At 37.9% G+C, this 26,841-nt stretch overlaps 1 protein-coding gene across 2 annotated transcripts in view; it reads right to left on the bottom strand.

The window, feature by feature from the left end:
• The window catches only part of fhit (fragile histidine triad diadenosine triphosphatase), a 328,845-nt gene that overhangs the window by 209,110 nt on the left and 92,894 nt on the right, over positions 1–26,841 (bottom strand). The gene's annotated exons all lie outside the window — the stretch shown is intronic.

The following is a 26,841-nucleotide window of genomic DNA, read 5'->3' as shown; positions in this document are numbered from 1 at the left end:
TTTTATTTGCATTCAAATGTATATGTTTACAGGACAAATAAATGCTATTAAAAAAGTAATTACGCAGTTAAGAAGGAAACCGCAATAGAATAAATGTAATTTGTGAATATATGAAATTCAAAAGAGCCAAATGAGATCCATTCAGTGCAATAACATTAAACATATATCAAAAGCAGACCTTAGGCTATATCCATGTGAGACCTGACCTCATCTCCAATTTGAACACGAAAGCAACGATATGCCGCCCAAGGCTGAGCTGTACCCCCTTTTTACTGAACTATAAAAAATAAATAAATAAAAACTATAGGATTCTGTCCAGCAAGCAGTGAGCCCTAAATTAAATCAACTCTGTTGAATACTTGTCTTTAGCTAGTCCATTGGATGTGAAAAGAATGTCTCATTGAGGCCCAGCACTCAAAAGCTTTTCTAAATTTCTTATGGCATTTTGCCTTCATATCCTTAGGTGATGTCAGTGATACAACAGACTAATTTCGTACGGTTCAGTGTACAAACACAGCAGTCTCTCATCTTTATCAGTAAGTGTATTGAGCACATACTGTAGAAGCACGGCTAGTACGGTAACTTTTCCCTTCTGTGACTTGCTAACTCTCTGGATGGGTCTCAAAATCTAGTGTGCAATGTAAATATTTAAGTCTTTAATTGCCCACTAGGAAAATGTGGTCACATTTAACACTGGACAATTTCAATCAGTTCAATACAAATCCATACGATTTCACGTGAGGGTAAAATATTTCCAAATGCAGATTTCATAACGGGTTCTAGCTGGTCCCAAGGATTCGCTGCACTGTCCATCAGAAATCTTCTTAGTTTGAAAGTGACTTCTGTGTTACTTTCATAGCTACACTTTCATCATTACACTTCTAAAAATAGAGGCTTTTGTACTGATGTGACTGCACCTTTAGGGTTTGTTCAAATCCCTATGATTTAGCAGAAACTGTATTAACCAACCCAGGCTTATTGGAAAACTGTATCTCTACCTACAATTTTGCTGAACTCCGAAAATGTGCCTACACATACAGTACAATTGACTGCCGTTTCCAGCTGAAATAAATACTAGTGACAGCTAATAAAGGCTTATATTCACGTGGTTCCCCTGCACAATACTATGTTATGATTTCAAAACACTTTTAACATTGTAAACTAATACATTTTGAAATTTGCATCACTTAAGCAGCCCCATATGTATGGGTGTTCTGATGTAGTAAACTTGCTCAGTAGCACACTTAGTACAGCATTGTCATACAGAGTGCCGTGAAACATAAGTAATGAAAAAAATAAAGATTAGTTGAGACTCGTAGAAGTGAGCTAAATTGCATGGTTGGATCAGTAAATGTGTGTGTGTGTGTTTTTCTTAGTTTTTTTGACTTGTTACAACCCTGTGGTTGTTCTGTTACAACCCCTGGTTGTTCAAAATTGGGATAGTAGGGAGTCTGATGCCAGTTTTGTTTGTGAATCCTTTTTTCTCTTTGAAAGTGTTGTGAAATGTACAAGAAGCAACATAATATAATTTCACAAAAATGTCACCACAGCCATGTTTTTTTCAATTAGCCTAGGTTGATAAGAATAGTGATGCTTAGCAGCGATTAGCAAACACTGCTAATTATACTAGGCTACCCTCTGAGATGTGTCATATGACATCAGAATTTACAATGGGATGCTTCATTTATTGATAAAGTATTGCTTAATGCACTGCAATGGCATTTCAGCAAAACGTTCCTTTCAAAATGATGGATGAAGCTGAGGAAAATGTACAGTGTGTATATTTAATCAGCAGTGAAACATATCATAATAAATAGTTAAATTTGTGTTGTGCTTATTATACAATGGACTTGTTTAGAGGTCAACATCAGACTAAGCTGTAGGCGTTAGTCGAGTCTCTCGTGTGGTACATATGAGTAGCACTGTTTGTATAAAGTAGCGTCTTTAATCACTGGCTTAAAGCATTCAATTTAGTAACACTGCTGTAGACGGCTTCCCATATAGACAGTTTAAAGCAAGATAGCACTTTTTTAGACATTACCATTAATTTATTTCACAGATTTTGCTTTCTTATGCACTGTCTATGTCAAGGACAAGACCCTTTGTGATGAAAATAAGCTTATTAACATCTTATTACAATGTAATAACAAAGCTGGTTGCACTGCAAGACTATGGCATTGATGAATTAACTTCTAGCGGACCCTTCTAGCGGACCGCTGAAGGAGTGTGGCATTGCATAAAATAAATCATGATGAATAACCAATGATTTACCACACAGAAACCACCTCAAGGTGAAAAAACATACACATTTGATCTCATTTTCCATCCAAACATGGCCTTTGGCACACTGCGCTTCATCTACCTGAGAAGAGAGGAAAAACAGCTCCCAAACATACCCAGAGAGCAGCGGGCTTCAGCTGTCAGTTTAGCTTGCTGATAACTAGAGTTTATTCAGGTAGCAGATGCATCCAGACAGAGGGCTAGAGGGAGTTTCTGTGTTTTGAAATGCTATCAGAAGCAATGCAAGTGTTGAAACGTTGTCTCATTAAGTTTGTTTGCAGGAGAGGTTTGGTAGCAAATAAGATCCCACAAGTACAGCTACATCAATAAGGCAGTGATGAAAGATTTCATCACCGGTTGAATGCTGACTGCCGATATCTCACGGGTGCGCTGCCAGTAATCGAGTCAGACATGTGTGCACGCGCATGTGGGCACATTTGCGTCTATGTGTTATTATAATAGCGACTAACTAAATGCGTTCACACCAAGAACCTGTGAGATACACAAAGGAAAAGGCAAGGCATCTGGATGTAACATGCTGCTTTGTTAATTATAGTATTCATAATAATTAGCTATTTAAAATGAGCAAATGACCTTACAACCTTTTCTCGTAATCAGCTGAATGCTACTGCACAGATGGTTGATAAAAAGCTCAACACTTACAGGTGGTTTGGCAGCATCTCTTTGTCTAGAGTTCAATGTTAAGCTCTTCCGGAGGCCTTGCCAAAAGACTTTTACCATGTTAAATTCAAGCACAAAAACCATGCATTTTTTGAGCCTAAACTAAGTTTGCAAAACCATATTTGTTATTTTTAGACAAAGGTGCAATGAGGTCCTGTCCAAAACGTCATCCCAAATCACTTACGGTCCTCATGAGAGTCCACATTGCTTCGAAGGGTCACTTCTCATTTTACAATATAGTCCTAACTGGTTATATGACTTTGGTGATCACTTCTCACTATTAACTAGTTGCTTGTTATGTGCATCACTAGCATATTGACTGCGTATTAGTGCTTATAAAGCACATATTAATGCCTTATTCTGCATGACCATATTTTAGATTCCTTAATCAGACCCCACACCTAAACGTAAGTGCTAACTATTACTGAGCAGCAAATAAGGGGTTTATTGTGGAAAAGTCAGTTATTGAGAATTGGATCTTTATAAAAAGTGTGACTACGTGTGTCCAGATTAGATCCAGCCTCTTACAAAGATTTCACATGACCCCAACTATTGCTATATTTTTAAGACGAGATCAATGTATTTTAAAAGAAATAAACAGTATTAACACACAGTAGTAATGAAAAACAACTTGCACCAAACATGTTTTTTTTCTCTTATTTTCTAAAGAAACATTTTTCATTTGGTTCCCATTTTCCCTCAGCACTTCCACTTTTGTTATAAAGATGAGGCTCATCCAATCTGCCACGACAAAAGGAAACTTCTGATTAACAGGTGCTGCTGGACGAGGGATACTGTGCATTTAGGCTTGTTTTAATTGAAAAACTCTTACAATGTAGCCTATATCACTTGTGCTTGAACACTAGCGCGCTGAGCGTCCGTATAGAAATCTTATTTAGATCCAATTTTCTGATCAGCACTGGCTTACCAGTAAAACTGTCAGGATGCTCTAGTTATCACACCATCATCTCATTCGCAGCCGTAAGAATCATCATGCGGAGAAAATATCAAAGGATGGAATGCAGATATAGTTGTCTTTTAAAAAGCGCAGGCGTACAGTAGAGGACGCGGTTTAAGTCTACAGCACAGACCTTCAATAAGAGCAATGGAACATAATGGTTTTGATTGAAATGTACTCTGATTTGTGCGCGAGGCGTATCAAAAGCAGCGGGTCTTGCGGCCTCTGAACGCCCCCTCAAGATCATCGTATTTGTTATTCTTATTTGCAGCAGATTCTCCTGGCGGGTAGCTAGGTAGATAATGAACAATACTGTTGCCTCTATGGAAATTCGTGGAGTATTTATGACAAAATCAATCAGCTGCTTAATGCGGCACTGAGATGACTTGGCTTGCACGTCTGTTGTGTTCTAAGCAGTTCATTTAAATTTCACATTTTGTTCAAAGATTACGCTTACAGCTGATCTGTGGCATGTGGTGATTCTGATCTTGGATTCTGTAAAGGAGTGCCAATTTTGCTGACTTAAAGGCCAAAAGCATGAAGGCTCACAGACTAGAAAGGGTTATCACATCAACAATCAGCCAAAGCTGTATATGGAATGATTGCTTATGGGGCCAATGTATCACAAGCTGACCTTTAACCTGAAGGCAGTCCTAAAGGTTGACCCGTGCCACCAGTGAGATGATGTATTGCATCTTTAACACCAGCTTGTATTCAAACAAATAAGACACATCAATTTTATAAAGGCGAGTGAGGATGGCCATGACTTTTCCTACATTCAATCTCCACATGAATGGAAAACAATACACAGCTTGCTGGAAAAAAGAAAAAAGAAACAATGAAAAAAACTAAGACTATTTTCACCTCTCCAAAAATAAAGATACAAGACCGTGAATCTAATAAAGATGTATCAGATTCACATTTCACATTATTCAAAATAAATCATTAACCATTATGATTATTATTACTTACTATAATCCTTAACTATTAATGATTATTAATAGCATTAAAAATTAAGTTTGCATTTGGTACTATTAAGACTATTAATAAATCAATTGCAACTTTTTTTTTTATTGAAATTAATTAGGAATAACAATTAAATGTATAATACAATAATATATTAAACATTTTAACACAATAAAGTAATATAGTTGTCTCAATCAATCAATCAATATTTTCATTCATTCATTCACTAAATACAATTTTTGGTCCCACTTTATATTAGGTGGCCTTAACTACTATGCATTTACATTTAAAGTAATAATTTGATGCAATGCACTTGTGTACACATGTTTTTACTTATATTATTACTGCATGTAATCCGTAATTATTATTTTTTTCTATTACATTTATAATTGCACTGTTGACCCATCCCTTACACATTAAGCCACCGACCTTAAACCTACCCATTTTGATGAGGCATTTTGCCTCAGAAAGCGAAAGCACTTCACACATATCTAGAAGGACACTTTGTGTGATCATGTCCTACTATCCATCTGCTACTTAAGCTCCGGATGTTTCTATGCAGGACATGTAGACCTATCAGTCACACACATCATCAAAGGATCCATCTTAAAAATGTAGACAACTGAAAGAGGAAGCAGGATATCATACCTTGCAAAACATCAAAATCCATCCGCCATTAATAAATGAAAGCAAAACTCATGATACATTTCATAATGTGCCTATAAATACTGAGCTATTTAACAACAGCAAAGAAACAGCTTCAGAATGTAAGGCAGCAGATATCTTTAACCAGCCTTAATGTCAACAAGATAAAGGAGCTCATTGGCTTCAGAGGCCACACAGGGATTCAGTCTGCAATGAGTACGGATGAGAAAACAATGAAGCCACTGAGGCACAGATTTCAAATGACCTTACCTGAACTGAAAACCTGAACCTGAACAATAAATAAATAATTATATATATATATATATATATATATATATATATATATATATATATATATATATATATATATATATATATATATATCTTGCTGAATATCTTACTGAATATCTTATTCCACTAGTGAATATGCCACATTAAAATGCACAATGCGTTACAAAAGCCATTTCTTAAAAGCAAAACATGGGAACACTCAAATGCACCTGTAACAAAAGGCCAGCCTGTTTATGAATGTTAAACACCAGCCCTAATACATCTTACTCAGACTCAAAATATAATTGTTACTTTATTCTAAGTGCAGACTAGTAAATAACAGTATGAGCCCTTCCCTCAGGGTTAAAGAACTCAAGAGATCCAGTTTGTTGGTGTATGCAAGTCATTATCTCCAAGTGATCTGTCAGCAAACTTTTCAGGGGCAAGGCATTAGTTGCCAAAATGAGATTAGGTGAACAAGCAGAGATGGATAAAGGCCATCTAAAGGAGCACAGAAAGGATTAAACCAATGGCGGGGTGGCTGTTTTCAAGCCTACAGGGCTCCCAGAGGAGCCCCCAACGGCCTATTGATGACTTTGTCACTTTGACCTTTCACGTGATGGAGGGCTTGTAGGATACTACACACATTTCAATGGCAGCACTAATGCCCGACCAGCAGAATCCTATCCTGTGAAAAATACAGTGTTTACATGAGAGCCGAGGACCATAATTCAAGACCAACAGATCCACGACAACAGGAATACACAGAGTCCTTCATCAAACAAATGAATTAACAGCAGACTTTAGACTCCTGTGTGTGTGTTTGGCGACACTTGAGACGTAGCATATGTCTCAGACACATGGGATAATTGATTTAAGGGGAATGCGATTCTTCATCAGGGACATGAGAATTGATTATGATTTCCCCACCAGCGCTGCAATCTCATAGGTCATAATCGTTGAACCTCGGCAAATACTGAATGAGGATCCAATTCATAGTTAAATGGTCTCGGTATCCAGTTCACAGTAATAAACCAAATCAAATCCTGTGGCCTCTAAGATTCAAGACGCTTCTGTAACCTCATTTGGAAACTAATTGGTGGTGCAGCCCTCCAACATCTTTTGACCAATGAATTCCTACTTTTTTTTTTATTATGTCTTTTCTGCATAATGGTTACTGGATGAAGACTTATAGATAGAGAGACACTCTTCAAGAGCAATTTCAAGAAGAGAAAATAAAACATTATCTTTTAAAAAAACATTATCTTGACGATATGAATTTCCCATGCACTGTTCATCTATAAGTGTTCCATTGCATTCCACCAGGAAACGTTGTGTTGCTCGCAAAACTTTTGCATTCTTCTGCAATTTTGTTGTGTTCACCCAAGATACACTATTATATGGACAAATGTTTTTGGACACCTGACCATTACACCAACAGGGACTTTAACAATACTACATTAGACATTAATATTGAGTTGGCCCCCCATTTGAACAGATTCTCCTCGTCTGGAAGGCTTTCCACAAGATTTTGGAGTATTTTTATGGAAATCCAGTAGAGAATTCGTGAGGTCAGGCACTGATGTTGGTCGAGAAGGCCTCTGTTCCAGTTCATCCCAAAGGTGTTTTGATGGGGTTGAGGTCAGGGCTCTATGCTGGTCAGTCAAGTTCTTCCACACCAACCTCATCCAACCATGTCTTTAGGGACCTTTCTTTGTGCAATGGGGCACAGTCATGCTGGAATAGAAAATAGCCTTCCCCAATCTGTTCCTGCAAAATTTGGAGCATTGTCTGAAATGTCTTGTTAAGCTGATGCATTAAGATTTCCCTTCACATGAATTAAGAGGACTAGCCTAACACCTGAAAAATAGCCCCATACCATTATCCCCTCCTCCACCAAACTTGGAAATTCTCCTGACATCCACCAAACCCAGACTGCCCATCAGACTGCCAAACAGAGAAGCGTGATTCATCACTCCACAGAACAGGTTTCCACTGCTCTAGAGTCCAGAGGTGGTGTGCTTTACACACTCCATTCCAACAATTTGTGTTGTACTTGGTGATGTGACTTGGTGCATGAAGCTGCTTGGCAACTGAAACCCAATCCATGAAGCTCCAGCCATGCAGTTTTTGTGCTGATATTAATAGTGGAAGTTTGGAACTCTTTAACCATGAAATCAACAGAGCATTGGCGACTTTTAAACACCATGTGTCTCAGCACTCTATGATCTGCTCTGTGACTTTACTCGGTCTTGAACCATGAATTATCTAGTTGCTTTATTTTATATACCTCTGGCAATGGTCCTGACTGAAACACCTGAATTTGAATAATTAAGAGGTTTTTCTCAGTCTTTTTGTCCACATAGTTTACTTTGCATTAGCTGACAAAAACACAGAGATACAGTTTTTCTTCCTCCGCCATATTATTTACCAGAGGTCTGGCCCAAGCCCGGCCCTTGTCCGACAGATTATCATAATTCTCGGCCCAAGTTTGACCAGAGTCCTTCTTCTTTTGTTTTTTTTACACTACTGTTTTAGCTATTAAAATAGTTCAGTTTTGTATGTACTGTAATGACAAAGTGATTATATTTTTTTCTTTCTTTTTTTTAATTATTAAGTTAATTTAGAAAAACCTTAGGAGCATTTTTTGTTCATAAAATGTGGGTGGCCATTTTCATATGACTTAACCTTGACAAGAAAGAGCATATTCTGTGTAGAAGTTCACCTCACACATCAGATAATTCCTCCTGTATTTGCCTGATCTGATCTCAGCATTCGCTTTATGTCAGAGAGCCCACAAAGACAAATTCATCAACTTCTACCCAAAACCACATCGGCCCATACTCCTCATACATCCCAAATACCTAAAATCTCTTTAAGCTGTCAGCAAAATATTGTATGAAATTTTCAAAGTGCCATCATATTATAGAAAAAACAAAAAGTACCCTTGAAAAGCCATCCAGTAAAAACTAACGCAAAAACACCTGTACCATGCAGTGCTGCCTGCTTCCATCCTAGTTTTTGCTCTAGTTTAGAAAAAACAAATTGATAAATGAGCCAGAGGACAAGAAATCCTTTTAATCAGACATGTTTTATGGACCTGTGGCCCTTCTCTGTGCCTGTCCTTCATAAACAAACACAAAGACGGACATACTGTACACTTTTATGTAAATATTTTCATTCAAATATACATGAATTATGAAAATTAATTAGTATGCACACTGGAAAGATACAGCAGTGTATTGAGTGCTTACGCCTCCAATCATAAATCCACTAATACATTCAAAGGTGGACCATTATATATTACCATCATCTGAGAAATACACACAGGAGAAATTAATCGTTTCTCACTGCGGGTTTTTCCAGCGTCTATGGCTTTGAATTGCATGACTAGCCTTGCATTCATAAAGCAAAGCCTATCAGGAAAGGAGCCATCCTTAAGGCCCCAAATGGTACAAATTAAATGGCACGATTTGAGGTAACATTAAAATTGAACATAAAGGTTTGTGAGGTGTGGAAGAACTGCTATTGAAGGGGTTCCAACAGGTTTCTAACAAGTTACACAGTGAACAGACATGTCCTTGTCGAAAAAGGGCCATTAATTAACGACACTTGGTTCCCTCAAGATGTATTGGAAGTAAAAAAGGAAAATTTCACCACCCATATGACTAAGGTGAATATATCAATAAACACGATTGTCTAAATGCCATATATATATATGTGCTAACATTTTAAGGACCATTTCTCACTATTAACTACTTGCTTATTAGCATGCGTATTATGAACTTTTTGGCTGTTAATTAGTACTTATAAAGCACAAGCATGACCATATTCTACATCCCTAATCCTATCCAATAACTAAACTTAACAACCACCTTACTAACTATTAATAAACAGCAAATTGGGAGTTTATTGAGGCAAACGCCATAGTTAATGGTTTGTTAATAGCGAGAATTGGACCTTAAAATAAAGTGCGATCATAAATGTTTGTGTCATGATGACAATATTTGGAAATTTTACCAATATTTAGTCAAATTTGGTAAAAAAAAAAAAAAATATGTAGGTAGGTAACTTGAATGATATATATTATATAATGATATAATTATATTATGTATACTGATGATTAATGAAACAGTCTTGGTCTCACTCCACAATCCAACATGGTCAAATGCATGTCAGCTAACCTTTCATATGCACAATTATGCCTGTAAAATGAGAACAAGCTGACGAGAGTGACCTACACTGAGAACTTAAAGAAGTGTAAATGTTAAGATTCACAAGTAATGTGTGAAATGTGCGCTTTTCATTAGTGGACAAAATCCATTTGGCTAATCCACCATATCCATGCAAATGTGATGAATATGAGTGAATAACACATTTCTGACAAGCGTGTTTTTTAACTATTCAGTGTCTGTTAATGAAAAGCGTTCTGCAGTATCTACATCAAAGTGCTTTGAATTGTCTGGCCAGACAAGATGAATGAGCTTAGGACAAAAGCTATAACTGTGTAAACTGTGGCATGGCGAAGACTTGGAACAGAACAAGTCGTATGCAATAAGATTAAAATGATAATGAGGGTCATTAAAGATAATCTTTTTATTTCTGACAGAACACGGAGGGATATTTTTGATGCATTATCTTTAATCTGTAGGTTCTTAGCCTTATGAATAATGTGCTCTACTGCTTTGAAACTACTGGCCTGAATTTCCCATTGGGGACCCATGAAGTATGCCCAGTCAACCCATCATGTACCATTAACACCTATGTATCTTAATCTTTGTGGAATACATTCTACAAATATCTAATACAGGGCATTAAAGCTATGTTAAGTTATGGACATACTATAAATGTATGTATTGGTATTTCTTTAGATACAAGAACTTTTATGACAAAGGGGTTGATTTTTAATAAAACAAACTTTTTATTATTATTAATTGCATTACAACTTGTCTTGTACTTGTATCTATATATTTTATTGTTATACACCACGAACAAAGAAAATAATTAGTAAAATGATTACAAAGAAAAGGGTGGTTTGCCCACTTCAGGTTGGTGGAGAGTTCCTGCCTCAAGTGGAGGAGTTTAAGTATCTTGGGGTTTTGTTCACGAGTGAGGGAAGGATGGAACGGGAGATTGACAGACGGATCGGTGCATCTTCTGCAGTAATGCGGTCGATGTACCGGTCTGTCGTGGTGAAGAAAGAGCTGAGCCGCAAGGCGAAGCTCTCGATTTACCGGTCAATCTACGTTCCTACTCTCACCTATGGTCATGAGCTTTGGATCATGACCGAAAGGACAAGATCCCGGATACAGGCGGCTGAAATGAGCTTTCTCCGCAGGGTGGCTGGGCGATCCCTTAGAGATAGGGTGAGAAGCTCGGTCACTCGGGAGGAGCTCAGAGTAGAGCCGCTGCTCCTTCACATTGAGAGGGGTCAGCTGAGGTGGCTCGGGCATCTGTTCCGGATGCCTCCTGGACGCCTTCCCAGGAAGGTGTTCCGGGCGCGTCCCACTGGGACGAGACCCCGGGGAAGACCTAGGACACGCTGGAGAGACTATGTCTCCCGGCTGGCCTGGGAACGCCTCGGTGTCCCCCCGGAAGAGCTGGAGGAAGTGTCTAGGGAGAGAGAAGTCTGGGCATCCCTGCTTAGACTGCTGCCCCCGCGACCCGGCCCGGATAAGTGGAAGAAGATGGATGGATGGATGGATTACAAAGAAAAATAAAGATAATGATAATAATCTAAACATATAAATTATATTGTGTTAATAAGAAATGGGTAAGAAAAATGACAGTTTTCTTGTGATGCAAGAAAACTTTTAGACATCAACTAGTGAACGTGTGAAAACTGTGTTTTAAGAGAAATTATTTTTTAATGTCCACAGAAGAGCTCATAGCTGAAGAAACACCCACATACATTTACCAAGCTCCTTCACGTTTGGGAATGTCGCCAGGTCATTTTAACCAAGCGGATCTGCTGTGCTGTCAAAAAGTGTTTTTGTAAATGGAGCTGTTTATCCCAGAGTTGGTTTTACAGCAGTAGACTCAACTAGTCCACAGGGGCACTCTATAGACTAGACTGTCAGTTCGTAAGCATCCAGTGCTGCCCATCTACAGAACAGTGGGCCACATAATTCAACCCATGAGCTGTTCTATAGAGGGGATTCGAGAGGTACATGCAGAAAGCTATCTGTCCAAACTGTCAGTCTGGAGCGTCCCTTAGGCTGAATGACAACACAAGACTGAATAAAACCACACTGTGCTACAACAAGGACTTAGTGGGTGGAGTGGGTAAAAAACAAGCTTACTCAATGTCTGAAAATACCAGATAATGAGCTTGTATCAAACCCCAACCAGTTTTATCCAGAGCACAACAGGGGAGGATAAATTGTGACTATTTACACATTAGACCATTTATTAAAACACATTAGAGGAAAGCGTATTCGTTCATGAAACTGACAAAAAAAAAAAAAGCATCAATGGCTCGGAGAAAACATCATTAGTAAGTGCATTTATCATATACTTTCTGTTTGTGGATCAAAAGCATTGATGAGAATAGCTTTACTTTATTTACCCCCCCCCCCCCCCCCCCACCACCACCACCACCACACACACACACACACACACACAGGTCTTCTGGAATAAAACATAGTTCGAAAAGATCCACAAGAAGTTGTTCAACAAGTGGAAAAAAATTAAAAATAAATAAAATAAATACAACACACCCATAAGTACAAATAATTCTGTAATTATTAAGTTATTAAAAGACCAAGGAAAATCTCTACTTTGTTTCCTGCATTTTACGTACTATAGATCCATATGAATAATTAGACAACTAGTCTGAGCAGGCATACTTAACCCCTGCACTAAAAGTGAAGTCAAGCTGTGTTTTTCTGTAAAGGTTAGATAGAAAATGGAAATTATGATTTCACAGAGTTTATTCTCACCGAAGGTCTGCGTGACAGCAGAGGTGAGACACAGAGGTGACAGAAAGGACCGCCACTGCAGCCAATTAGGGGTCTGGAATAAGAATGACCATGGGATAAATAAAGAATTAACCAAAAAATGAGTGTGGTGCACACACTGTGAACTCAAGGTGAAACAGAGTAAGTAATTATGATGGAAACAAGAGTCACTTGGTTTGAGGGTGGGGGACGACAACGGTGTCTGGGGTTGAAATGTGCCCAGTAATGAGTCTGGCTACTGAGACGGAAAGAGATGAGGAACAATTCCCTCTAAAGCAGGTCTTTCCCCAACTGACAGAAATAGATGCAAACTCTGCTCAAAGGTGTCTGGGTATAGCAGGTCACAGGGTTGATTTCTGGAGCCCAGATTCTAGACAAAATCTCTGATTAACAATAGGGTAAGAAGAAGAATTGAAGATAGCATGAAACATGGGCTCTTAGGCTCAAGGTCAGGAATAATGCTTATTTTCCAATAAATAAATAAACAAACAAACATTGAAAAGAAAGAAATGTTGGTTTGGGAAGGTATGAGAAAAAGATTTTGTGTATTAATGTGATAATATAACAAATAAATAAATAACTTAAATCCCTGGGACGTTAAAGTCCTTCAATATGTACAAATCATTTAACCTCTGTGTGTTCAACTGTATGAACTGATCCCCAAAAACAAGATATCAACAAGCCATGTTACGAAGTTCCATCAAGTCCTAAACGTTAGCATCTGGGTGCTTTTGATAATTGCATCAACCAATTAGAAGCATTCAGTCATTGTTCAATGAGTTGGGAGGGTAATCAAGAATTTGTCTCAGAGAAGTGCTAATCATTTAGTACGAGTCTTGTTGATGATAATACAGCTGTCAAATAAAAACAAACAACCTTTCTATGACTTGGCACCAAGTTTGCATCTGCCACTCTCCATTGCTTTTCAAATACAAATTAATCACTCTTGATCTCAACTCTCAGACAGTCAAAATGTCACAGCATTCTCATTCAATTTAGACGTCTGAAGGGTTAGAACAAGCAGATAAAAAAATTAAAATAAACACTAAATGCAGACAAAACAGGGTAAGCGTTGTGGTGTAATCAAGACTCGTAGTAGCTTTGAATTTTCCAAATTAGCCAAGAGCTTGGCAAACTCATTAAAAAGTGACAGTTGGTCTGGAGTTCCAGATGGTAAACGATACAAACCATTAACACAAGGCCACCACAACAACATAACTCCTACACTTCAAATGCATCTCCCACAAGGTAAAAACACATAAATATAGTCTACATACAGCCACATTCCAAAGCCGTGTCTGGAAGCGTCATTTAGTCCCTAAGGCACACTGATTGATCCATAAAAACCGCATGAAAATAGCACAGCTGCACGGAATTATCTATGTAATGGCATTTAATTGTGGGCAAGGATGTGGAGGATAGTTTTTGAGAACGACACATTAGAGGGCTGGAAGCGCTGAGAGCAACTGGCCATTTAATCAACAGCCTCATGGTGATATGTAGTTATTCTGACCCCTGAATACGTCGGTGAATAAATCACAATGAGAAAATAGCAGTTAACATGGTGAAGAGATGAGAGGGGACTTTATAGTACGTTCTGAGAGTACAGAAATCCTACACAAAAGCAGACGTCTCTGGGCATTTATCTTTTCATATTCATCCCAACAGGCTACATGCCTGTTTCACTAAAGCTAGAAGGCTAGATTTCTGAATACGCATTCAACGCCTGTCAATTTAAACTACACAAATACAAAGTCAAAAGATGGAGAGGCCATTTCTTTGTGTTCTGGATTTATCCAACACAACTATCTACTATGTAACCAGCTTCAAAAGCATATTTAATACGGTGCCCTTTGTAAACAGTTGCAATAATTCAAGGACAATGCACATTTCCATAACAGGGTCGTGCCACTAGACTTCAATGTGAGTTTTGGTTGCTTCCACATAGTGAGCTAAAAGAAACAGGGGTCGTAATAAATGTCTGAAGAGTGATTGTGTTTTCATTAACAGCTCTCAGAGATATTCACCACACCGTATAGCTCTTTGAAATGCAAATATATACTCAATTACATCAAAACAACTTTCTGCAGTTTTTTATCCTAAACTGTCTACGCACATATTGTGGCTGCCGAGATTATTTACGGAAATTGAATTGTACCGTTCTAATTTTGCACAATAACGTAAACATGATCTGTAGAGATATGATTAATTTGCATTTATATTCAACACAAACAAAACAATTTATGATGAGAAAACACAAACATGTTTTAAACAGAGATTGGCCATCCCTGGGGAAATGGCAGCAAGCATTAGTTTAAAGAATAAAGCCTTGTGGATTAACTGAATAACCTTGCTGTCTACTTAAATACTTGGTATGTACAGTATACAGGTAATATGGGTTCATTTTATTTATTTATTTTAAATACAATTTTTCTATTTGTTGTCCTTAAAGCATGAGTTAAAGGGTATGCTGTTCCAGCAAACACAACAGCAAACAAAGTTGACCGGGAAATTGATCCTAATTACAGGTTTCCCATGCAGTGTCACCTGTTTGAGGACTTAGTAACAGTGGTGGGCCCCAGAAAACAGTTTAAATCAGGGGTCACCAGACACTGTCCTGGAGGGCCGGTATCCTGCAGAGTTTAGCTCCAACCCTAATCAAACACACCTGAAGCAGCTAATCAATGTCTTACAAGGTATACTTGACACTTCCAGGCAGGTGTGTTGAGGCAAGTTGGAGCTAAACTCTGCAGGACACCGGCCCTCCAGGACCAAGTTTGGTGACACCTGGTTTAAATCAATACTTAAATAACTAAATTAAAGTGTTCGTGCTCCAGACAGTAGTAGGCCTGTCAATATTTAAATAAACCCAGATAAGCTCTAAAAGCCACTGGTTACAAACCAAAATAAGTTTACAGTCTTTACCACAACCACAAAAATAAATAAATTAACAGAATAAATGCACAAGCAAATGAGGGTTTTAGTTCAGAGTGCCATTATATTTTCATATGCACAAAGTGCAATTGTGCAACAAAAATCAGTTCATCACTGGAACATCTTTACACCTTGCCAAAGAGTGAAAGGGGAAAAAAATAAAATAAATAATAAATCAAAACTGTTGCGGATATAGGGAGATGCCGGTCCACTCTATTCCTGCATTCAATTCAACAGATTCAAGAGTCCAGTTCTCATTGGATAACACACCAAAGGAAAAAAATAAATTAATAATAAAAAATAAAAAAATATACATATATATATATATATATATATATATATATATATATATATATATATATATATATATATATATATATATATATATATAAAACTTCAAACAAGGTTAATAAAGGAAACTGTTAAGCTTATAATAGAAACTAATATCAAAAAAGAAAGATCAATATACTTACACACCAAAGGACAATGAAGGTGTGGTAAAAGTGGTGAGAGCGAGTGGTGTCTACAGTATGTGTGTGCAGACGAAGCCAGCCAGCCATACAGATGAGCCGCTACTCCCCAGAACTCGGCTTGGAACGCAGCTTTGAAAGACGAATTAGAGGATATGAAGGAAGGTACCTGGCCAACACACACTTTAGCTCCCCTATCCGAACACACTCAGCACTGGTATCTTTAGCTTGGAGAGATTGTTCCTCAGAGCACTCAATCGATAGCCCAGCACCATACAAATCGTGCACTCGTGGAATACCCTGCGACTTTGACCACAGATATTTGTGATCACCATCATCTTCCTTCCTTCCCAAACCCACTCTTATTTTTTTTCCCTCCTTTTACTACTCCTTAAATACAATTACCTCACTTCCTTTCAGATTACGCTGCCGTTCCCATTCTTTGGGTTGGCGGAGTCAATCAACAGGGCACGTCATGTGTTTTGACTTTCTAGCTCCACCACTATATATATATATATATATATATATATATATATATATATATATATATATATATATATATATATATATATATATATATACACACATATACATATACATATATATACATATACATATATATATACACACACACTCACACGTATAGATAGATAGATAGATAGATAGATAGATAGATAGATAGATAGATAGATAGATAGATAGATAGATAGATAGATAGATAGATAGATAGATAGATAGATAGATAGATAGATAGATAGATAGATAGAGTATCTCACAGGAGTGAGTACACCCCTCACACTTTTGTAAATATTTTGCTATATATTTTCATGTGACAACACTGAAGAAATGACACTTTGCTACAATGTAAAGTAGTGAGTGTACAGCTTGTATAACAGTGTAAATTTGCTGTCCCCTCAAAGTAACTCAACACACAGCCATTAATGTCTAAACCGCTGGCCACAAAAGTGAGTACACCCCTGAGTGAAAATGCCCAATTAGCCATTTTCTCTCCCCGGTGTCATGTGACTCGTTAGTGTTACAAGGTCTCAGGTGTGAATGGGGAGCAGGTGTGTTCAGTTTGGTGTTATCGCTCTCACTCTCTCAGAACTGGTCACTGGAAGTTCAACATGGCACCTCATGGCAAAGAAATCTCTCAGGATCTGAAAAAAAGAATTGTTGCTCTATATAAAGATGGTATAGGCTATAAGAAGATTTCCAAGACCCTGAAACTGAGCTGCAGCACGGTGGCCAAGACCATACAGCGGTTTAACAGGACAGGTTCCACTCAGAACAGGTCTTGCCATGGTCGACCAAAGAAGTTGCGTGCACGTTCTCAGCGTCATATCCAGAGGTTGTGTTTGGGAAATAGACGTATGAGTGCTGCCAGCAAGGCTGCTGAGGTTAAAGGGGTGGGGGGTCAGCCTGTAAGTGCTCAGACCATATGCCGCACACTGCATCAAATTGGTCTGCATGGCTGTCATCCCAGAAGGAAGCCTCTTCTAAAGATGATGCACAAGAAAGCCCGCAAACAGTTTGCTGAAGTCAAGCAGACTAAGGACATGGATTACTGGAACCATGGCCTGTGGTCTGATGAGACCAAGATAAACTTATTTGGTTCAGATGGTGTCAAGCGTGTGTGGCGGCAACCAGGTGAGGAGTACAAAGACAAGTGTGTCTTGCCAACAGTCAAGCATGGTGGTAGGAGTGTCATGGTCTGGGGCTGCATGAGTGCTGCCGGCACTGTGGAGCTACAGTTCATTGAGGGAACCATGAATGCCAACATGTACTGTGACATACTGAAGCAGAGACTGGGCCACAGGGCAGTATTCCAACATGATACCGACCCCAAACACACCTCCAAGATGACCACTGCCTTGCTAAAGAAGCTGTGGGTAAAGGTAATGGACTGGCCAAGCATGTCTCCAGACCTAAACCCTATTGAGCATCTGTGGGGCATCCTCAAACGGAAGGTGGAGGAGCGCAAGGACTCTATCATCCACCAGCTCCGTGATGTCGTCATGGAGGAGTGGAAGAGGACTCCAGTGGCAACCTGTGAAGCTCTGGTGAACTCCATGCCCAAGAGGGTTAAGGCAGTGATGGAAAATAATGGTGGCCACACAAAATATTGACACTTTGGGCCCAATTTGTACATTTTCAGTTAGGAGTGTACTCACTTTTGTGGCCAGCAGTTTAGACATTAATGGCTGTGTGTTGAGTTATTTTGAGGGGACAGCAAATTTACACTGTTATACAAGCTGTACACTCACTACTTTACATTGTAGCAAAGTATCATTTCTTCAGTGTTGTCACATGAAAAGATATAATAAAATATTTACAAAAATGTGAGGGGTGCACTCACTTCTGTGAGATACTTATATATATATATATATATATATAAATAAATAACCTTATATATATAAATAACCTTATATATATACAGTATATATATATATATATATATATATATATATATATATATATATATATATATATATATATATATAACCTATAGAAATCTATTTATTATAAAGAAATAACACTTGAAAGACTGCAGCTGTCTCACTTCAACAGAAATATCACATGAGAAACAAGGGTTCAACGGTGTCATGTACACATCAATATAAATACTCTATGAGCTGAAAGATCTGAATTCTGTCATCATTTATTCACTCTCATGATATATTTCTGTAGAGATAGAGAAAAAAAGAAATCTATCTAAATCTAAAATAAAAAGACTATGCAGGTTGATATTTTTTATGCTCTTACAAAGAATAGAGACTGTAGTGTTCAAACTTCAAAAATGAAGAATGAAGAAAGAATAATAATACTAATCTTAACACATATTAAAGAAAAATAGTGAACACATAATTCAGACTGGATTATGAACCAGACCAAATGATACGTTGAAAAGATTCAACACAAAAGAACAGGTCACGAATCAGATATGCCTCCAGGCAGACAGGACAAATTCCTATCTACTTGAAAAACCAAAATCTCAAAAAGTACATGCCAAACTCCCATTTAAATAACGTTTTAAAATCAACAACAAAATCTGACAGGAACTTACCCATGAATGTTGTTTCTTTTGCACAAATTGCACTATAAAAAAACATCTGTTTTAGGTTGGTGCAGCCAATGTATCCAAAGCACACATCACAGATCATTGACTGTTTCTATGGGAACCTGAGCATCTAACAACAGTTGCAATGATGCACTGACTTTATCCATTGGCAATTAGCTCTTTAAGATAATGGGAATTATCCACACTACTGCGCATTGCACTTTCTCCCATTCATAGTAATAAGTGAACCATCTAGGAGTGCTTACAATTTTTGATAACAACTTACTTTTCAGAAGTCACATAACACTATAATATGACTTCAGAAGGCTTGGAATACAGTCCATGAGTCCATTTAGGACCCTTTTAAAGAGCTTTGCATCCTTTTTGCAGCTTAAAATCTCCAGTCTCTATTGTAATTACAAAAAAGGGACCAAGTCTTTCAGCAAATTTCTCCATGGAAGAGAGGAAGGAACAAATTGAGAGCAAGTAAATGATGACAGAATTGTAATTTTTGGGTGAACTAATCCTTTAAGAAAGGGTCTTACGGATCCTTTGGATTTAAACAATGTCTCCACAAGGGAACTCAAAGATAAGGAAAGGCCGGTGTGCCGTGCAAAAATAACAATCATATGCAAATGTGCCAATATGTGAAGGCGACGAAAAGTCAAGCAATCGCTCATGTAAATGCAAGCCGTGGGAGTTTATCGAATCAATGTAAATGATAGCTGAGTTCTCAAACACAGATGCTCGCATTTCCATAACAGTCGACTTCAAAGCCAGTAAAGGTAACAAAACACAGTTAGGAATCTTCAAGCATGGCAGGTTATTTTGAGTGATGGGCGAGAGGTTGTCAGTGCGTCACGCTACGATGAACAGATGGTACGTTTCAGTGCTAGTTTCAGAACAAACTTGCAGTGAGGAAGACTACGGAAGCATCAACTATTGTCAGAGAAAAAGTGAAAGGAATTTGTCAAGCACTTGTCAACGGCTTTTCCTCAAAAGATTCTTCCGTCCCTAATGAGACATTTGGTGGCAAAAGGTGAAAGAGGTGCTGCTTGGACACGTGGGATGAGTATAGATCCAGTGTACTGTGTCAGCTGAAATTCACTTTGAAATCTGTTCCCATTTGTCCATTTATTCCAGTCTGTCTTTCTTTGGAAGTATGGGAATTAGACTGCAAATCAATCTGGCTTCAAGTGAAGAATTTTGACTATCCGTCATGTCAAGGATGCTTGGATTTGTCTGCATTTTTTCCAATTTTCTGATGAATTAAACTATTTTTAAAAGGTCAGTGCTGAAGTCTGTGGGACATTTTGAAAAAGTAAAAGAAAGCAGGACCATGAAAAACAAGTTTCATGCAGGTTAAGCAAAGATTATAAATCGTAGAGACTCGAGAGCTTCTAAAACTCTCCTTTGTTAAAGTCTGAGCTTCGATTGATCAGGATTCAAAGAGTGCCGGTCAAACAGGTTTCACAAAAACTCCAGTCACCTGTAGCTTGTGTCCTGTCGTCTTTTCACTATGTTGACCTTAACTGTTTTTAGATTGTTTACTGCCTCGTGGATGTCAACATAATGCCAGTCGTTGCTTGCAGCCTCAGTAAACTGTTTACAGCACAACATTGCCGCAAATTACCCTTGTTATTACAGTGCACGCCGCTGTGGAGGTAATATTTGGCAGCTCAGCTTTTAGACGTGAATTATGGGGCCTTTTAAAACCTCTGCAAACTTGAATGTTAGATTTATGGTTAAATTAAAAAGCCTAAATTATTTTAGACAAGGTTTTTTTCGTAAATGTTCGGCAGTGCCTCAGGCGTGCCCTGATTCATCTTGTTGGTGTAAACATGGGGGCCAGTCCTCAAGGGCATCCTACAAAAAGACGATCTCGAATGACCTCCGGCCTCTAAAAGGTGAGATGCTAACAACAGACATGCATTTAAAGCCACGCATGTCTGCCTTTTGAATAATGGACAGCTGACACCGGAAACGACCAGTTGTCTTTTTATAAAATATAATGGGTCATGAGGTGAGCTGCGCTTTATTTTATTTAATAGTGATGTACTATCCTGTCGACGCATTTATCAGCAAAACATAACTGTTTGCAAAAAGTTCTAAATATACAGCGTCCTATATGATGTGCCTGCAGATATTTCTTTTGACCTTGTCTTATTTATTTATTCAACAATATATATTGTATGTGTTTATGTGCAGCTCTTCTTTTTATAAGCTGTCTGTATGGCAAAGCTAAACACCAAAGCCTTTGGAAACTCTATAACAAGTCAAAAGAACTCTCACAAAAGCTATAGAGAAGTAGTTCATGAGAAAGTCTACCTCAGTAAGACCATTTTCAAAACACAAGTTCCTTGACAACATCATTCTTAAGTTTAATATGTGTCATATCACAACAAACCTTCCAGGGCATTGAAGATAAAGCACTATTTCATCAAGGAGAATATCGTGTTTGATCAGAGCAGCTGAGAAAAACCCTCAATTTACTGCCAAAGATTTGCAAAATGACCTGATGAAAGGAGGAAAAACATTTCAGTGCAAGAAAAACACTGAATAAGAATGGCTTTCATCTCAGGACACCTCGCCAAATGCCACTCTTGACCAAGAAGAACATAAAAGGCCAGCTTGAATATGCCAAAAGGAATTTGGATAGACCTGTGAAGTTCTGGAAGAACATTTTATGGAGAAATGTGACCAAACTGGATTTTTTTTTGACCCATGGTTCAGCAGAATATCTAGTGCAAAAAAGGCAAAGCATATGAGCAGAAGAACACTCTATGGTCAAACAACGAGGTGGAGCAGGCTGTTATAGGGGTGTTTTGCTGCAGCAGGAAGACAGTATAAAGAACATAATGGATTCCTTGAAGCATTAGGTAATTTGGTGATGATTGCGATGCCTTCATTGCAGAGGCGGAAACTTGATGATCACTGGACAACAGACCAAACTATACTGTCAAATCTACTGAAGACTGGTTCATGGATCCATTCAGATTTAAATCTCAATCAAATTCTTTAGTGTGATTTGAAAACAGCAGTAGCAACTTGAAAACCAAAGATTATCAGTGATTTCAAATCTTTTAGGAACAGACTAAGATTCAAGGACAGAGTTCTACAGCTGAGATACTGTATGGCTGTAATATAAATTAAAAGTGTATCTTAAGCTTAAAGCCTGAGAAAAACAAAGTAAACCGAGCAGGTTTCGGTCCATAAGCGAGATGTTTATTTGATTGCATCTGAACAAAAGCAAAGCACAGTCCACCCAGAAGGTGAACACCCACCGGCCTCAAATCATCTCCGCCCTCTGCCGTCCCCTCTGCGCTCAACGCCCAAGCAACACGCTGCTCTACGTAGAATTAGCCCCGTTCCAGTCCAACGGATAACACACATCTATTCAATGTAGGACGCAAAACGTAGCGCGGCATCATAAAAAGATTAAATTCCCCCGGCTTTCTGCATCCAATTTGAATGTTCCTTTTTTTCCCCTGTCCTTTTCTTCTGATGCATCTTATAAAAAATGACTACATTTCAGTACGGTCGTTTCCCGAGGCCTCTGAACAATAGCCTCACAGCAGCTCGCTGAATAGATGCCATCACGCATCCAATGCAGGACACATAATCTCCTTGCGGTGATAGCAGAACATTCTTGACCGGAGGGAAGCTGTTCACCCACGGCAGCAGACAGTCATCTGACAAATACAGCAGACAGCGATGATGGCTTTTATATGAAGTGAAGTAAACAAACAAGAGCCCCGCAGGAGTTTGCCGTGAGCTCTTTCTGATGACACATGTAAACAGAATATTTATCGATTATCTGAGAAACAGTAATTGTAGCTGCAGGAAAGCAAGGAAATAGAGGACATTTTCATATCATGCTGTCCTTTGACCTTAATTGAATGGCTTTGGATGGTAGAGCATTATGTAAAACGACATCACAGAATAAACTTACCATGTGCACAAATAGACAGGCATGTTATTGCTTAGAATATAACCATATTAATATTAAAAGTAATTTAATTAAGCAATAATAAGGGCTTAAAGTTTTTTATATTAAATGTTCTTTACCATTTATACATATTTATATATATATATATATATATATATATATATATATATATATATATATATATATATATATATATATATATATATATATATATGGTGACAAGTCAGCGGAATTTATAACTTTAATGTAGTTTACAAGTCATAAAATCATTGTACAAAATCAACAAAACATTTTCAGCAACGCAGTCCCATCAAAAAGACCAAAATGTTTTCACACATTGTTTTTTAATATTTTAGCATGAAGATGAATCCATATCGGAAAAAGTTACACAAGTTACACCCTTGAAAGTGAGACAAATTAACATGAGAATATAAGTATATTATATATTTATTTAAGTATAAGTGCAGAAACTCCTCTGCTTATTTTTTAATACAAGCAGACAGTCAGAGGTAATATGTCATTTATTGTAAGCTTATATGTAGGTGGTGCTTCATATACTTTTTAATTATTGTTGTTGATTATGACTGAGTTAATCAAGTTCTTGATTATGTTCTATACCTAATAATAAAAAGACATACATAACAAAAGTAGGCACTCACAGTTCAGACTTTATTAAAGGTTAAATAAACAAGGAATAAAATAACACATGCGCACACGCATATACTGTATATATATATATATATATATATATATATATATATATATATATATATATATATATATATATATATATATATATATATATACACACATACTGTTCAATTGCTTGGTAACACAAACTGCTAATCAGCCAATCACATGGCAGGAACTCAATGCATTTAGGCATCTAGATGTGGTGAAGAGAACTTGCTGAAGTTCAAATCGAGCATCAGAATGGGGAAGAAAGGGGATTCAAGTGACTTGAATGGTTCAAGTGACCAACGTGGAATGGTTGTTGGTGCCAGACGGGCTGGTCTGAGTATTTCAAAAACTGCTGATCTGCTGGGATTTTCACGCACAACCATCTCTAGGGTTTACAGAGAATTGTCAGAAAAAGAGAAAATATGCAGTGAGCGGCAGTTGTGTGGACGAAAATGCCTTGTTGATGTCAGAGGTCAGAGGAGAATGGGGAGACTGGTTAGAGATGATAGAAAGGCAACAGTAACTCAAATAACCACTCGTTCCAACCAAGATATGCAGAATACCATCTCTGAACGCACAACACGTCGAACCCTGAAGCAGATGGGCTACAGCAGCAGAAGACCACACCGGGTGCCTCTCCTGTCAGCTGAGAACAGGAAACGGAGGCTACAATTCGCACAGGCTCACCTAAATTGGACAATAGAAGATTGGAAAAACGTTGCCTGGTCTGATGAGTCTCGATTTCTGCTGCGACATTCAGATGGTAGGGTCAGAATTTGGCGTAAAGAACATGAAAGCATGGATCCATCCTGCCTTGTCTCAACGGTTCAGGTTGGTGGTGGTGGTGTAATGGTGTGGAGGATATTTTCTTGGCACACTTTGGGCCCCTTAGTACCAATTGAGCATCGTTTAAATGCCACAGCCTACCTGAGTATTGTTTCTGACCATGTCCATTCCTTTATGACTAAAGTGTACATATTTTCTGATGGCTACTTCCAGCAGGATAATGCACCATGTCACAAAGCTCAAATCATCTCAGACTGGTTTCTTGAACATGACAATGAGTTCACTTTACTCAAATGGCCTCCACAGTCACCAGATCTCAATCCAATAGAGCACCTTTGGGATGTGGTGGAATGGGAGATTCGCATCATGGATGTGCAGCCGACAAATCTGTAGCAACTGTGTGATGCTATCATGTCAATATGGACCAAAATCTCTGAGGAATGTTTCCAACACCTTGTTGAATCTATGCCACGAAGAATTAAGGCAGTTCTGAAGGCAAAAGGGGTTCCAACCCGGTACTAGCAAGGTGTACCTAATAAAGTGGCAAGTGAGTGTATATATGTGTATGTGTGTGTGTTAGAGATCGACCGATATATCAATTTACTGATATTTTTCCCGATATTTAAGCATTTTTCTATAATCAGGTATCGATTTTGTAATATCGGATTCACCGATAAATGGCGCTATCTTGTGGGTGTTTTGAGAATTGCGCGCATCTGAGGGGAGACAAGACATCAACAACGGCGTGCAGGTACTTGATTTGCTGTAGTTAGTAAACTATTAAAAAGGAAAAACCAGAAACCTGCGGCACTACTGATCCCACCGCTGCCACCATGTAGTTATGCAACTTGGCTCTAAGAAATATGATAAATAAGATACTCTGTCAAGCCCTGTCCCTATAAAGATATAGCTTTGCCTGAAATAACACAGTCATGAATCAGCGCATGTTGGAAATAAAAGCGCTGAATTGAATTCTCTCTCTGTGGTCTATTAGTCTCGTGAAGTCGGAGTCACGTAGATAATCCGTCAAGTCCTTTCCCAATAAAGACGTAACTTTGCATGAATTAAATAATACAGCCATGAATGATTGCATATTGGAAATAAAAGCATTGAATTTAATTCTCTCTCTGTTGTCTATATGCTCATCATTAGTCTCGTGAAGCCGCTTTCATATTGCAATTCACTCAGCGGTTGATGCTCAAGAAATGCTCAGCACGGCCACTGCATGTAACGTTTAACAAGATTCACTTTTTTGAAGCACCCTAAATTGTATTAACACTTACTATATAACCATTATTTAGTTTATAAACATCTAAATTAAATACAACTCTATGGAAATTAATTATTTATTATCTCTGCAATCGATCGCAGTTTGAGTAGCCTATAGTTCTGTGTAAATGCATAGATAAACCGCGCTGTCAGCAGCATAATTTAGAACGACAAAAAAAGTATATATACAAAAAAGGTATATATATATACAAAAAAAAATGTGTGTGTGTGTGTGTATATATATATATATATATATATATATACATATACATACATACACTCACCGGCCACTTTATTAGGTACACCTGTTCAATTGCTTGGTAACACAAACTGCTAATCAGCCAATCACGTGGCAGGAACTCAATGCATTTAGGCATCTAGATGTGGTGAAGACAACTGGGGTGTATTCCAGAAAGCAGGTTATGAGACATACCCGGGTAAGTTTGAGGATAAGCGAGCGGATAAACTTGGCTTTCGGTTCCAAAATTGGAGGTTACTTTCAGGGTATGTAAGTAACCATAGTAACTTGCTCTCTGAAGATAACCTGCTCCGGAGCAGGTTATGTTCAGGGTTAGTTCACTTCAGTGCTATCAGTGCACGCGTGACACTGAGCAGCCTTCAGTGGGCCTGACAGATAACGCACAACATTATATAATATTAGATTATATAATATAGCCTTTGTTAATGTTAGTTAATGAAAATACAGTTGTTCATTGTTTATTCATATTAGTTCACACTACATTAACTAAATGTTAACAAACACAACTTCTGAATTTAATAATGCATCAGTAAATGCTGAAATTAACATTAACTAAGATTAATAAATGCTGTAGAAGTATTGTTCATTCTTAGTTCATGTTTACTAATGTTGTTAACTAATGTTAATAAATGGAACCTTATTCTAAAGTGTTACCCATATCTGATATGAATTA

The sequence above is a fragment of the Barbus barbus genome, assembly GCF_936440315.1.
Source record: "Barbus barbus genome assembly, chromosome: 35".
Lineage (NCBI taxonomy): Eukaryota > Metazoa > Chordata > Actinopteri > Cypriniformes > Cyprinidae > Barbus > Barbus barbus.
The sequence above is the reverse complement of the archived record's forward strand: the minus strand, read 5'-3'. Positions and strand labels throughout refer to the sequence as shown.